At 42.2% G+C, this 13959-nt stretch overlaps 1 protein-coding gene across 1 annotated transcript in view; it reads left to right on the top strand.

Moving 5' to 3' along the window:
- Nucleotides 1-13959, top strand: part of tspan9a (tetraspanin 9a) — a 251899-nt gene that overhangs the window by 54822 nt on the left and 183118 nt on the right. Inside the window, exon 3 of the mRNA XM_034086087.2 lies at nucleotides 5801-5866. The gene's annotated coding sequence lies outside the window, so the exon portion shown is untranslated. The remainder of the gene's footprint in view (nucleotides 1-5800; nucleotides 5867-13959) is intronic.

Consider the following 13959-nt stretch of genomic DNA (forward strand, 5'->3'; position numbering starts at 1 on the left):
ACCTATGGATTAACCGATTCAGCCGCGTTTTCTCGTTTTAATGCCATTGAACACGTCTTTTGATCAGATTGACAGCTACGGTGAGACGAACTCCCCTAGAAGCTCCGTAAAGGTACGTGTTGTGATGTCTGTGTTTGCTTCCCCTGTCGCGAGTTCGGATCACTCAGTGATGATACCTCAGCTTTAATCGGATATCTTGTATGTGCAGCTACGATAAGTAATAAGGGTACTTTTATCTTGAGTTCTGTGCCAAAGTCCGTTAGCATTTTTCGCTCAGGGGTCATTTAGATGCTTCTTATGAGACTTGTGTTTTGTTTTGGTAAAAATTTGTATCGTCAGTTAGCTGAGATTATTTCCGTTAATCTGGTATAACACATTAATAGGTTCTTAAATATTAAGATCCCCTGAGACACAGTGTCGGGAAAAAAAAGTAAAGTACCCGCCGGGACCTTGGGGCCTAACAGGTTTAAAAAAACGCATATATATCGCAGGGGAACAAAAAACCGCAATATCAGTTTTTTTCAATATCGTGCAGCCCTAACGCACACACAGGCCCAAACAGACAAACACACCACACATCTAGAAAAAGACTGACCTTAAAAGTGATACTCTGAACCCATAATAGTTTCAGGGTGTTTTTTGCTCCTATCATCCCTGTGGCCTTACAGGAATAACACATGTTGTGGGACAATGAGACATATTTGTTCATCTTTCCTGATTGAAGTGTTTGTAACACATGATATTTTTCAATGACTAATGGCAATTGGAAAATCTAATCATAAACAGTTACTAGCTATTATAAATAATGTATTTTAGCAATTAAAAAAATAAACCATGCCTTTCAAACCCTCCGTGGTTTGTAGGGTTTATTGCTCCGACCAGCCATATTACAAACGTTGGCCCGTGGCCCATACTTCATGTACGCTCAATTTGTGGCCCATTCTGCACTCGTCTCGTTGAAGGGTAAGTGTTATAGTCGTGCAGCCGTAGTGATGATTTGCCCACCCATTGTGTTGCATGTTCAACGACAGGGCTTTTCAAAGATAAATTATGTTGTTTGAGCAGACAGTCCGGCTGATGAGATAGAGCAGAGATGTCATAACTCTTCTTCACCAGCACACCATGAACCTTGACCCACTGCTGACCCCCAAACTCTTTTTAACACCCGCTATGCATGCCTTTGAAGGGATGCATGGTAGGTAACAAAACACAAGTAATTTAAGAGTAGAGGCAGTTATTGTCATCTAAAATTGTCTATCAAGGAAGATAAGACAAATTGTGACTCAGTGTAATGTAATGAACTGTTGAAGCCGATGATTGCTTTATTCATGTGTGAAGACGGAAATTGGAAATTTTAAATATGGACCATCAAGCTAAACAGAAACAAGTCAATTATTACAATCTTAGCCCTTTGACAGCCTGTACTCTATTTCCTCTCTGTTACTGTTGCAATTGAGTATGTTCTCTGAACTGTAGCTATGCTGACAGCTTTTTTCACTCTCCATGTAGGAAGTAATTGCATGGTAAAGCTGTCCAATGAATTCTGTCCTGCTTCCTATGATTCAGCTTCTGCGGGAACCTCAAAGCGTGTATCTCATCACTCAGCAATGCCACACACTTTGGCTCGCTGCCAGAGACTACAGTAGCCCCCGCCCAACTAGACTTCCACTCACATTAGCCTGCAATCAGAGCTTGCCCTAGCTGCCCACTGTCTTAAATTACACAGGAATTCCCTCTCATATGTCCCTGTGCCATAGTCAGGCAGATATCCGATGGAAGTGGTGTGGCTTCAATGGGTCTGGAAGTACTGTATAGCAAAGTACAGCCAGTGTGTGTGGTTGTTGCATCCACGCTGCTTGTCCACTCCATGCAAGGGGATCTGATTTGGCTCCTTTCCAGCATTCCTTGGCCGAGGCGTCATTCCCTTCATGCCCCCATCCCACTATGAGCGACAGCGTGAAGAGGCGAGACCGAGGCACGACGACAATGCAAAGAGACGAGGGACCGAGAGTCTCTGTCTTACCGGTGCAGCTGTCGTGGATTTGGAAATGGAAGTCCCCCCCCCCCCCCCCCCCCCTTCAGCACTTTATAGCGGGATTAAGTCAGGACAACATTTTGTGTGGGGAAGCAGTTTGGCTTGAGAAACGTTTTCAGGGGCAGAAGAGAGGGCACAGGGATGAGGGAAAGAGATTGATCTGAAAAGACAGATATGGAGGGACAGCTGTTAGGTGCAAACTTCCGATGGAGGAATAGAGACAAGGGGTAGAGGGGGGAAGGTATGAGTCATTGTTTAATGATGATGGTCTTCTGGTTTACCCGAAGGGTTGTGTTAACCCAGCAGAGTCAGCAGTATGGCAACTGCAGCACACGGTAGATTTCTTATTCCCACCTTCACACATGCAGGGCTGTGAGGCAATGGTGGGAACCTCAGGGCTTAGCTAAGAAACATGTAATGGCCTGTCAGCTACGTAAGGACTGATACACTCATTTTACCTGAATGCGAGCCATTCCATGTTCTGTCACTTCAATATCACTGTTACATACCAAACTGCACACAGAAAACAGATTAAGCCTTGTGTCCCCATATGTGCAGGAAAGCAGATTGGGTGTGGAATGGATGGCATACTTTTAGCAGAACATAATCCTTACAGGGTGTTAAACCGAGGATGGCATGATTCATTGAGGCACAGCAAAGCTCACAAAAAAAAGCCTAAACAGCCTGATTCACACTCATTACAGTAAATGCTTTGCAACTGGATTGTTGGCATCGCTACATAAAGAATGAATGAAATTAATCTAATGAGGCGCCTGAAAAACATGCCCCGAAGTGCTATTGTCAGACAATTGTCTATTTTTATGACTGTCTAATTGTTATTGTTACTCTCTTTTCATTAGACATATTTTATAGTTATTGTTTTTGTTGACAACATCTGGGAGCTGCTTGATATCCTCCTGGATCCATCTTTTTTAAATATATGTGTATAAATTCACGTTATCATTTTGTTCCTCTCTGCTGCAAAGGTCTGAGTACAGAGGTTGTCGTATGTCGTACAGAATGTAAAGGGTTAGTGTTATACTTTTTTTATACTAAGATCCATTCTGATCATTATTACTATCCAGAGCAATAGTGTGGTGCAGGAATAAGTCCACATTTCAGCGGCCTTTACCATGTTGAGGTGAAGCCATGCTACCATGATGCATGATTGCATTAACTCTTAAAAGAATCCCCAAAAGTTGTTATAAAAAAGGAGATTCAACTGCTGAACAAAATATGTATGTATAATATAAAGAGTTATTACGGGTTAATAAGTTATTTGTTACTTATTTTCTACAATTTCCAAAAATCCAATGGAAAATCCCCATTGCTTTTCGTTGATAGAACCAGTGCCAACCACTGCTACCTGCTCAGCTTACAGACACACTGCAGCACTCTATTCTGCACAACACGTTCTCCACCCTTGTCCGGCCGGCAGCGCTGTGTTTCATAAACGCTTGTCCCGCTCAGTGAGAGGAAAGCCAGTCGTTGTCAGCTGACTTGCCGATGTGTGCCAGCGCTGGCCGACACCGTCTCATTCACAGCTGTGTGAGCTCTGTGTGCGCCACAGCTGCAGGGCTCTGCTCGCTCCCATGAGACAAATGATACCCCATTACCACACACAGCACAGGATCGGCTTTTCAACGCCTCTTCTCGCTTTCTTACTAAAACAAGGTTATCATTTGTTTTCATTGCAAGGTCACGTATTGTTGTATTGTGGAGAGAAAGAAAAATGACACCTTGAGAGCGTTAAGTGTTCCTCCGGGTGTAAAACTCGATTTCTTTACATTCTTGATTCGTCTCATCCGCGACAACAGAGGACTCTGTGTGTGTTGGAATGCCAAGCTCTTCCTTTTTCTCCCGTTGGATCGTGAGGAATTGTTTGAATGCTACCATGCAAACACCCACAAAGCGGTTAAAAGACTCGTGGTGCCCACTGTGTAAAGCAGAATCTCACATATGTCTCCCCAGATAACTAGCTATCATCATGGTTGCTGGGGGACCTCATGGTGCCTCAAATTCACTTGTACACACATGCTCCACATGCTGTATACACACACAAACAGGATAAAAGGCCACAGATGGTAAATATAGCTCATATGGAGTGATCACATCTCAAGCCAAATTACACTCTGTTTATAGCTATAGGAACATTAATAACTCCGCTGTGTGATGCCTGACGACCAGAATTCAACATCTATCTCCGGGGTGTGACTTGCTGTGGAAATGCTTTCCTCCTAGTGTTGTGCTAAATGAATGCTGACAGCCATCTTGTCTTTTTTTCTTTTCGTGGTGACTGTTTAGAGTTGGCTGTCCAGTTGGCTATCCTCAGTCCCCAGGGTAACAGGATGTGAGTGAGTTCGTAATAATGAGGACTCATGATGTAATGCAATTATATTTGTCCTGCTACACAGTGGAGTCCTAATTAATTCTGCCTGCTAATGGGAGCAACCAACTGTCTTGTTCTTGCCTGCTGTGTCGCTCTCTAGTTAGTTCTGTATAATGGTTGGCGTGGTCCCGCTGTATTGATCCCTCTGTTTTTTCCTCTCTTCCTCTTGCTATCTCTCTGTTCCCTTTTATTATCTATCAATCCTCATCTCCTGCCACACAATCACTATTCTCATTCTCCCCTCACTGCTTACCTTCTTTTTGTTCCTGTCTCCTGCCCAAGCAGCCTCGCGGTGCTTTCCACTCTCCTCACTGACCTTAGGTCTTTTGACGTTATATCTTTTGATTGAAATTGAAAACCCTGAAGCGAAATCATTCAGTCGTGTCGTTGCCTTCATACAATAGATGTGTTGGTAATGAAAAGAGGTTCTGAAAAGACGAGGACAAAATCAAAGTAAGACAATTGAGGACTATCATCGAGAAGTGTGTGCTTATTACTTCCTATCAATCAAACTCCGAAGCCTCAGATGTTAGGCTTGAATTGACTTTGCATGGTCCCCCAGAGCCGCTCCTCCTTCCTGCGTAGATATGAACATTTCAAATCTCAGAAAGATTAACCTTCAATGGAATGTGAAAGAAATTGGAGACGTATAGAAGTAAAACTGCCCTCCTTGCAGAGAACATGACATTGACATACAGAAATAGCCCCTTGGCACCAGCGGTGGCCTCTTTGAGCTTTTGGAACAGATAGAGGCAAACTTTAGCCACCATTCCTCACAATAAAATGGAAATTAAAGCCGCGGCTGTGCCCTCGTAAGTCATCCTGCAGTGAGAAAAGTGACCCCTCTTGTAGGAGATTGAGGTGCTAAATCAGCCTGGTCCTCTCATCTGAAGGTGGTCCTGGAGAACCATCATTCATGCTGGAGAGCAGGAACAGCGCTCTGATATTCTGTGTGTAGCTTTCATCGGCTTTGTGCCCCGTGTGTTTTTTGTGCTCCTGCGCGTGTTTGATCTCAGAAGTGTGCTGAACAAAACAAGCATTGGATGATGAAGAAAAGGAAATAACATATGTGACTGCCACATAGGTGGGCCCTTTCACCTAGAACAGGTTGCCTCTGGCTCGTGTTGTTACGTTTGAGCATGCAAGGTCACAGTCGAAGGGCCTTATTGTCTTGAGGGAGAGTCAGAACAGCTGGCCCACACATAAATGCATCTGCTGTAAACAAACATGAGATGGGCAGTGGATGCTTAAGTTTGATTACAAAAACTGATCTGTTTAGATATAAAGTTTTAAATTCCTGTTTTTATTAAATGAAAATAACATTATTTTAAACACAAATGTTTGAGAAAATGACTGACTGACTGTTTGTTTTGCAGACTCGTGTTCTCCCAAGCTTGAGGAGCGGACAGTCTCTCCTCTTACTTCTCATCCTCCTAAGAAAGGTAAGATTTCACCTGCCACACCCGTCCTCCATCTGCTACGGCAATCTGTTAAAATCACAGCAAAATGAAACTGCGTGCCTCTAATTACCCAACAGGGTTCCACACAATCCTCCTCCACACCCTCATGTGTATTGCTCCTTACTGTTTGTGTTTATATGTATTCAACAAGCAAACCCATCTGATGGAAAACCACTTTATCTCACACTGTTGCACCTCGGACTGCTATGCTCTGGGACTTGATTAAGATGTAGCTAGGTGGATAATCTTGTCCAGATTCCAGTCGCCCCTTGTAGATGTGAGGGTGAATCCCTTTCCCCTGGAAGTGTAAGGGGCCACACTGATAAACACCCAGGACTCCCTGCTGCATGGTACCTGCTCTTCAAAGAGACGAGAAGCTTAAAGGGGCTAACTAAACTTAGCGAGGCAATAGATAACCTGTGCCTTGACATCAAAGCAGGGCTGAACTGTCAGGCTCTTGGACGGCGCCCGTGGTGGCAGAGGCAGTAGAAAGAGGAATGTGTGGCGTGAGAGAGCCAGAGATGGGGAGAGAGGCTGCAATGCTATTCATGCAGGGGGATGAGTGTTCAAGAGGCCCCGTATCGAGGTGTAAAGTTCCACGGAAGGAGATTATTCACAGGGGGTTAGGACTGAAAGGGTCAAGGTTGTGTGTGTTGCACATCACGCTCTCACGTCTACAGTGCATCTCTTACTTAGAATCCTGCAGCGCTTTACATTCGGCAGGGTTGGTTACTATGTGTGCTGCTCTGGCACTCGATACATGTTTCCATTGCAAGAGGCATCAGTATGTCATTTGCTAACTATTTCAACTGTGTAACTTTTTGTTAACAACGATTACTTTCTAGCTAACCATTTATTTGATGCTTTTTTCTCACTATTTAAACTCCTCCGCGCAGTTTCACATGTTCAGGTGTAACAGCTGTTACTTTAACTGCTTTCAATTAAATGAAAATGTGTTCGTATTAGTTATTTCACTCTGCAAGGTGTCTTGTAAACTCACTTCCTGTCCCCATCTGGGTTACAAGTACCTCTGTTCGGAAATAATTTGTTTATAAAAACAAAATAGCACCACATAAAGATGGAAGGTGCTCTGCTTTCATAAGTGTACTTAATTGAACAAAAGTACAGAAGTGTTACCACGTAATAGTCTATATCCGAAGTAAACGTGCTGACGGTACAGAATGAACTCTTTGTGTTCGTTATTATTGGTTCACAGCTACTCGGATAACTGAAGGGGGTGAGACACATCAAATGCTACTTAGTACAGTGCTTTCTTAATGCACCAGCACTTCACTAACACTTTAAAGGTTTTAAGTATAGCCTCATTTAATTAGTCCTTTTTGAAAATAAAGTGATTTTCTCCTTGAAGAATCAATATGCTGTTAATCGGGCCATCTTTGTTTTTGTTTCGCTGCATTAATTATAGTATTGGCAGCACATGACAGACATCCTATTGTAGAAGATCTGAACATATTTATAAATGTGCAATACTGTGGATCTCATTTGATCCTAAGCTTTAATTAAGATGTATATTGTACATACAGGATTAACAAGTAATTATGTTTATCATCATTTGTATTTAATTGAATTGCATATCAAAGCGGATATATTAATGACATATCAACACAAGATAATGCAAAGTAGCCGCAAATGTGTTGCATGTTTGCACAGCTGCAGGGAAGCTACTGTGTTTTGGCTCTGACTTTGATATCTCCATACTGTGGCTATTCTCACATCTCCTTCAGATTGTCAGGGATTGTATGTATTGGGTTGCCAGAAACTGACCATGATCAAGATCGATTATTCGGCAGCCCTGGCGACCCCCCAACGTCTTTTCGCAGAGCTTGCATTTAACTTCCTTTGGACTTGTAAGTTCGAAGTAGATCCACGAGGAGGAACTCTTTTTACCTGCCGCTTTGTTCATCTTTAGTCGCACGTGAGAGGGGGGGTGGGGGCGGGGTCGGTGTGTAGCGTGCTGCAGCAGCACGCAGGCTGCTCTGCACGCAGGCTGCTCTGCACGTTTACAGTAAAACAAACTGTTGGTGTGACCTGACCAATGACCATTTACAATTATTAATACTATTACTATTATTAGCTTATATATATTTTGGTTGAAACTAAGCCAGAAAAAAAAAACATACAAAAAAAATATATAAATAAAATCGATTTTTAAAAATAATATTCGATTATGGAGACTGTAGCGAATAATCGAATAATCGCTGGCATCCCTAGTATGTATATCTACATCACTGGAACCAGTTGTTTCCCGATGGTCCTCTTTCTCACCTTGGAAGGTTTTAAAGAGTTTCTGTGAAGCAGAAAAAGACTGATTGAGAACGAGTGGGACCATGACACCTGTGAGGTTAGTGCTCAGTGTGATTAAATGTGCAATTAGGGCTAAACAACAACAACAGAGCATTTGGCAACCTGGCTGTTCAGCAGTGTATATGTTGCTCGCTGGGCGTCAGTAGCTCAGTTAGTGGGGACTTCGCTTAGGAACAGGACCTCCAGGGTTCAGGGTTGTAGACTGGTAACTGGATTGTTTCCTCTTAGCCCCCGTACCGGGGCACTGCCTTCAGCAAGGCACCAACAACCCAACTGCTCCAGGCGCCTATCCATGTGCAGTCTCTCAATCTAACATCTCTCAATAAAGAGATGTACATATTTTTGTGTACAAAAAAAAACGAGTGAAACAATTTGCAAACATAAAAAGGTTAAATAAAGTGTTCCTTTTCTTTACATCAATACTTATGGCCTTGTTGCCGTTCATCTGGCATACATCATTCACTTATATTCACGGACAAGGACACACTTGTAGGTTTCTCAACCTTCCAGCCTCGGGTAACAGATCCTTAGGGCCTCTGAACAAGTGGCCTTGCAGACTAGTACTTGGAGGTGTAGGGGCGTGTGGTGGATGTTATTGATATCCCTCCTGTTGTGCTCGCTGAAAGATACTGACTGATGCTTTTCCGCCAGAGAAACATTTACATATTCATTTCCCTGGCCAAACAGCCATGGTGGCCCCTGGAGATCGTATGTGTCTGTCTTTAATTGGCTATTGATTGACTCTGCTATGGCGGAGGGGCAATACATTCCCGCCTGCTTGGTGAGAGAGGGAGGTGGCAGACCAGTTGAGTGTGGGGGCTGTCATTGTAATTCTGAGTGTCAAATATGTGGTTGCATTATTTATATTGTACATCTCTCATTTTTATTTATGGGGGAGTGATCAGTGATGCAATACCCAACGGAATGATGGCAATACAGGCTCCATCTTAGAGGAAGTTTATTTACATAGGTCAATGCATATTTGGTTCTGTTTGAAAAGATTGTGTGAGCCTGCAGAGAGAGGCACTGTATATTTAGAATGGATGAACATTTCAGTGTGGGTACCTAAGAGCCTCCATTTGACATGGAATTGGTTTCTCTACAAAGTATTGTATTGTAAACATTGTTGCATTTTGTATGTATATGCAACTATTTGCATGTGTGCTTGCATGTATGGTGTATGAGTTGGTTGTCTCGTAACAATGCAACATGATGATCTGCTCTCTGAATGAATATAAATGAAGAATGCAGCCATAAATATGAGTAACGGTCTCATAAGGATGCCTCTAAAATGTTCACAACATTTGTATGTCATTGGCGTTTTCTAATAAAGCACTAGAGAATGATGTTTGGGAGTGAGAGAGATTTCTAATTCCTCCACCCAGGAAAGTAATTACTTCGCCTGTGTGCCTGAGTGGAGTCTGATGTTGAGGAACTCATCAGAAGTGTATTGGAAAAAAAAGTATCCATCCTAACCTTTTATTCAGTCAAGGTGTTAAATAACCACATCGTAGTATGTAAAAAGGCAAGAAGTTAACTTACACCAGTAATCAATGAATATCCGCAGCGTTATTAGTCTTTTTTTCAATCATTTTACATATTTTCTACTTGTTTCCTTGATTTAGAAAAAAAAGAAAAGGAAACTAGCCAAATACACAGTTATGTTGAATGCTAATGAAGCCAAAACCACAATTGGCACTACAGAATAAGGTGTCACTCATAAATGACCACACACACACACACACACACACACACACACACACACACACACACACACACACACACACACACACACACACACACACACACACACACACACACACACACACACACACACACACACACACACACACACACACACACACACACACACACACACACACACACACACACACACACACACACACACACACACACACACTATTCCTACAGGGTTAAAGTGGCCACACACACTCCTTACAGACACTCCAACCTTTTGATTGCTTCTTCAACCTGTTGCTTTGTCTGCCCAGTCAGCCAGTCTGTCCATTCAAAGCGCTTAATTTAACCAGCCGGCGGGATCAGGGGAATCTGTGAGCAGAATTCCTTTAGCTGCGTCATCCTCCAACCCCGCTGCCCCTCCAGGCCGGGAACTGTCCCGGGAATGTCCCCTCATGCTGTGTTGCTCACATCCAGGTCCTGTACCGGTAAATGCCAGCCGGCTCAGATGAGCTTTGATGCTAGCTTTTGTGTGTGTGTGTGTGTGTGTGTGTGTGTGTGTGTGTGTGTGTGTGTGTGTGTGTGTGTGTGTGTGTGTGTGTGTGTGTGTGTGTGTGTGTGTGTGTGTGTGTGTGTGTGTGTGTGTGTGTGTGTGTGTGTGTGTGTGTGTGTGTGTGTGTGTGTGTGTGTGTGTGTGTGTGTGTGTGTGTGTGTGTGTGTGTGTGTGTGTGTGTGTGTGTGTGTGTGTGTGTGTGTGTGTGTGTGTGTGTGTGTGTGTGTGTGTGTGTGTGTGTGTGTGTGTGTGTGTGTGTGTGTGTGTGCCTGAGTGTGTGTGCGCGCATACATGTTTGTGTGAATGCTGACAGGCAACCAGCTTGGGTATTGATCTGTAGCCATTCCGACTGGAGCCCAAAGGGCAGGCTGTATCATCTGTCAGTCTGCTGAGAAGGGCATCACAGCCACACTGATCTTAGATCACAAATCCAACTCTGAAAAGTAGAGAGTAGGAGGGGCGGGGGAGACATAGAGGTGGACAACAAGCAACAAGGAAAGATGGTGAAAGCATTAAATTAGAGTTGGAAGAAGGTGTGTGTGTGTGGTAAAGCTGCCCTCCAGTCACTTCTACACAGTCCCTGTTGATTGAGAAAAACGGATACTCTATTAGGACCAGTGGGTGAGGACAACACTGAGCTGACCTTTTCACCTCCATGGCCACCCACACGCTTTTGCCCCCCCACTCCTGCATGTCTCTGTCGCTCCCAGCGGCTCTATCGACGACTCAGTGACAACACAATGACATACCACTCAGACAGCTTCCAACACAGATACATATCTACAAAATTACATGGCCAAAACAGCCGCGTATCTATGCACTATGCACATAGCCCTAGGGACAAATAATATCAGCTAATCATGTGTGGAACATGTCTCAGCTCTGCTCATAATGACTGTAAAAGGACTTCAAAGGTTAACATATCTCCGGCGGAGATAAGGGCTGTGGAATTGAGCAGATTTCAACGCTTTTTTTCTTCCTTTACAACACATTAAGTCACTCTGCTCCTTTGATCTTTGTCTACATTTTCCAAGCTCTGTCACTGTTGTCTTTATTCACCGCTGTCTGGTATACAATCTATGCATTGTAATCAGAAGTGGGATTGGGTTTGAATTGAACTTGTGTGAAAGGCACGCCCTGTGTTGTTGTGTGAGAGATAGACTCAGTTGATTGTATTGACGAAATTCAAGGTCGCCACAACTAGTCTTGCATGACTCCGCTCCACCGTGCTCCTTCACAGTGATTATTCCATTACCCTAAATCTTCTAAATCTGTTCCCACCACACATTTAACACGCTGATGGGTCTCTGTGCAGCTTCAGTGTAAACGGTTCATGACATCAACCTCTGAGTGTATGAGCCGCCGAGACTCGCAAAGTAGGAGTGCTGATAATGGAAGACGAAGGCCAATTTGTATTTGTTTGTATCTGCTATTTTATCCCTGCTTATAAATGACCTGGTTTCGCACCGACACATTCGTGTAAGCCCTTTGTGCCGGATTGATTGAAAATCACATGTTAGTTCTCCTAAAACAGGATTATGAGAACATGACTTATACAACAGCTAAAAGTGGCATTTCAATTGGCAAAGAGACATTTTTTTTATTTCTTTTAAACCAATTTAATAATATCTAGAAATCTTTCCATGAATGCCTTGTTCAATGTATTCTTCTGTCAGTGGATACAACTCCTTAAAATGTGATCTGCTGAGTCCATTCAAAGCCTCTGAAACAGTCTGAACCACCACAGAAAACGATCATTTTGCAAAGCATTATGGATTTCATTGTTATGCTATTAATCATTATAAGGTAGAAATAAATAATAAGAAGCACTTCCTTATTCTCTAAATCCATATGTAATTGGAAAATAACTAACAGATCCATCAAAGAGTGCTTTCGACCACAATTTTGACTGTTATAAGAGAAGGGCAAAAATAAGACATTGGTGAATAACATAAATCTATAATATAATAAGAGCAAAGCTTGGGCACGAACAAAATCAGAGGAAATATATTTGTATACAGTATGTCACTACCTGCATGAGGTCCATTGATTTGTATTTCCTATGTAAATAATATACTGTATGCAGTAAATCCACAGTAATCCATTTAGCTGTATACTGTAACTCAAACAATTCCACACTGTATATGTCCCCCCCCCCCCCCTAATAACACGTCATGTGATTACTGTATGTAAATGTATCTGCATGCCTTACAGGTTGTATTTTAGCTGTTTATTTTTCCAATTTATATCTTTAATTTTAATTTTTAATTCATCTCTTCCCATCTGGTGGCATCCTTCACATTCCCCGCTGATTTAGTGAGTCATGTAATAAAATGAAAAATGTGAGATATCTACCTGCTATTATAACAGCCTTGGGTTTGATGCAAAGCAAACACTGATAACAAAAGGTTACCTCCTTTTTTGAGGCAGATAACATATTTTGTACACAAGGTTACCGAATCAAAACCATCTCTCACAGGGAGGTATCGACATGCCTGAGATGAGTAGGAGCCTTTTGTAAGAGCTTCGATAACCAATGTGGGATCAAGAAAATATGGCTCAGAAAATGTTGTTTGTGTCAGAAATAGATAAACATTGATTAAAGAACACAATGTAACTAATAACATGATGCATTTTAAAGTTCACGTTACACCAGCTACGATATAATGTTGTGTGGAATATAATATTGAAATAATCCTTAAAACCTTCAGTGTGCTTTCGTTTTATAGGGTCCTTATTTTATTTTTAGGGTTTTCCCCTCTCCCTGTAATGTGTTGTGTAGGTTTTTGTGCATGCACATGGCTGGCATAGGCTCAAATGAAAAGGGTATGAGAAAACATTAAAGCATGGAAACATGTCAAAATAAAAGCACTAAAACATAATTATGTAACCTCAAAATGGGCATAATAAAAGTTTCTTTCAGCACATCAGTTTGTTATGATGGGAAAATGCAACTTCATTTTTTTCAGGAATTTTAGAAGCAATGTCAGTAATGTCTTTAGACATAATAAAGCACTCAAGTCTATTAGAATTGAGAAAAATGACAATATAAAGCACTCGCTAAAAGAAAGTACAAGTTGAGGTTTGAATTGAGATGTCATTAGTCATTCACAACTTCATGTGTGAAAAAGAACATATCAAGGCCCGATAAGGGCAGTGTCTGCAGAGCCATGAGACTGAGCGTTTGAACTGTAAGTGAAATCTAACTTGACAAAATCATTTCAAACCATCAGCATCATTAAATTAATGATGAGCTAAAACAAAAACACCTCACTCCTCTGAAGTGTGATCGTGTTTCCCAAATGATTGGTGTTTTCAGAGAATTTACTTTAAGGACAATCTTCAACGAATCAGGTCTGAGCGGTGTGGTGTCCGGAATTTCCCTTTCTCACATGTAGTAGACAACAAGCCTGTCCTCTTAAAAAAACGACCTAAAAGGTCGATTGTCCAAGCACCTTATTACGACCCATAGTCACCTTTTAAAGTTTTAGACCTCTAG

This window comes from Pseudochaenichthys georgianus, chromosome 6 (assembly GCF_902827115.2).
Source record: "Pseudochaenichthys georgianus chromosome 6, fPseGeo1.2, whole genome shotgun sequence".
In the NCBI taxonomy this organism is placed as follows: domain Eukaryota; kingdom Metazoa; phylum Chordata; class Actinopteri; order Perciformes; family Channichthyidae; genus Pseudochaenichthys; species Pseudochaenichthys georgianus.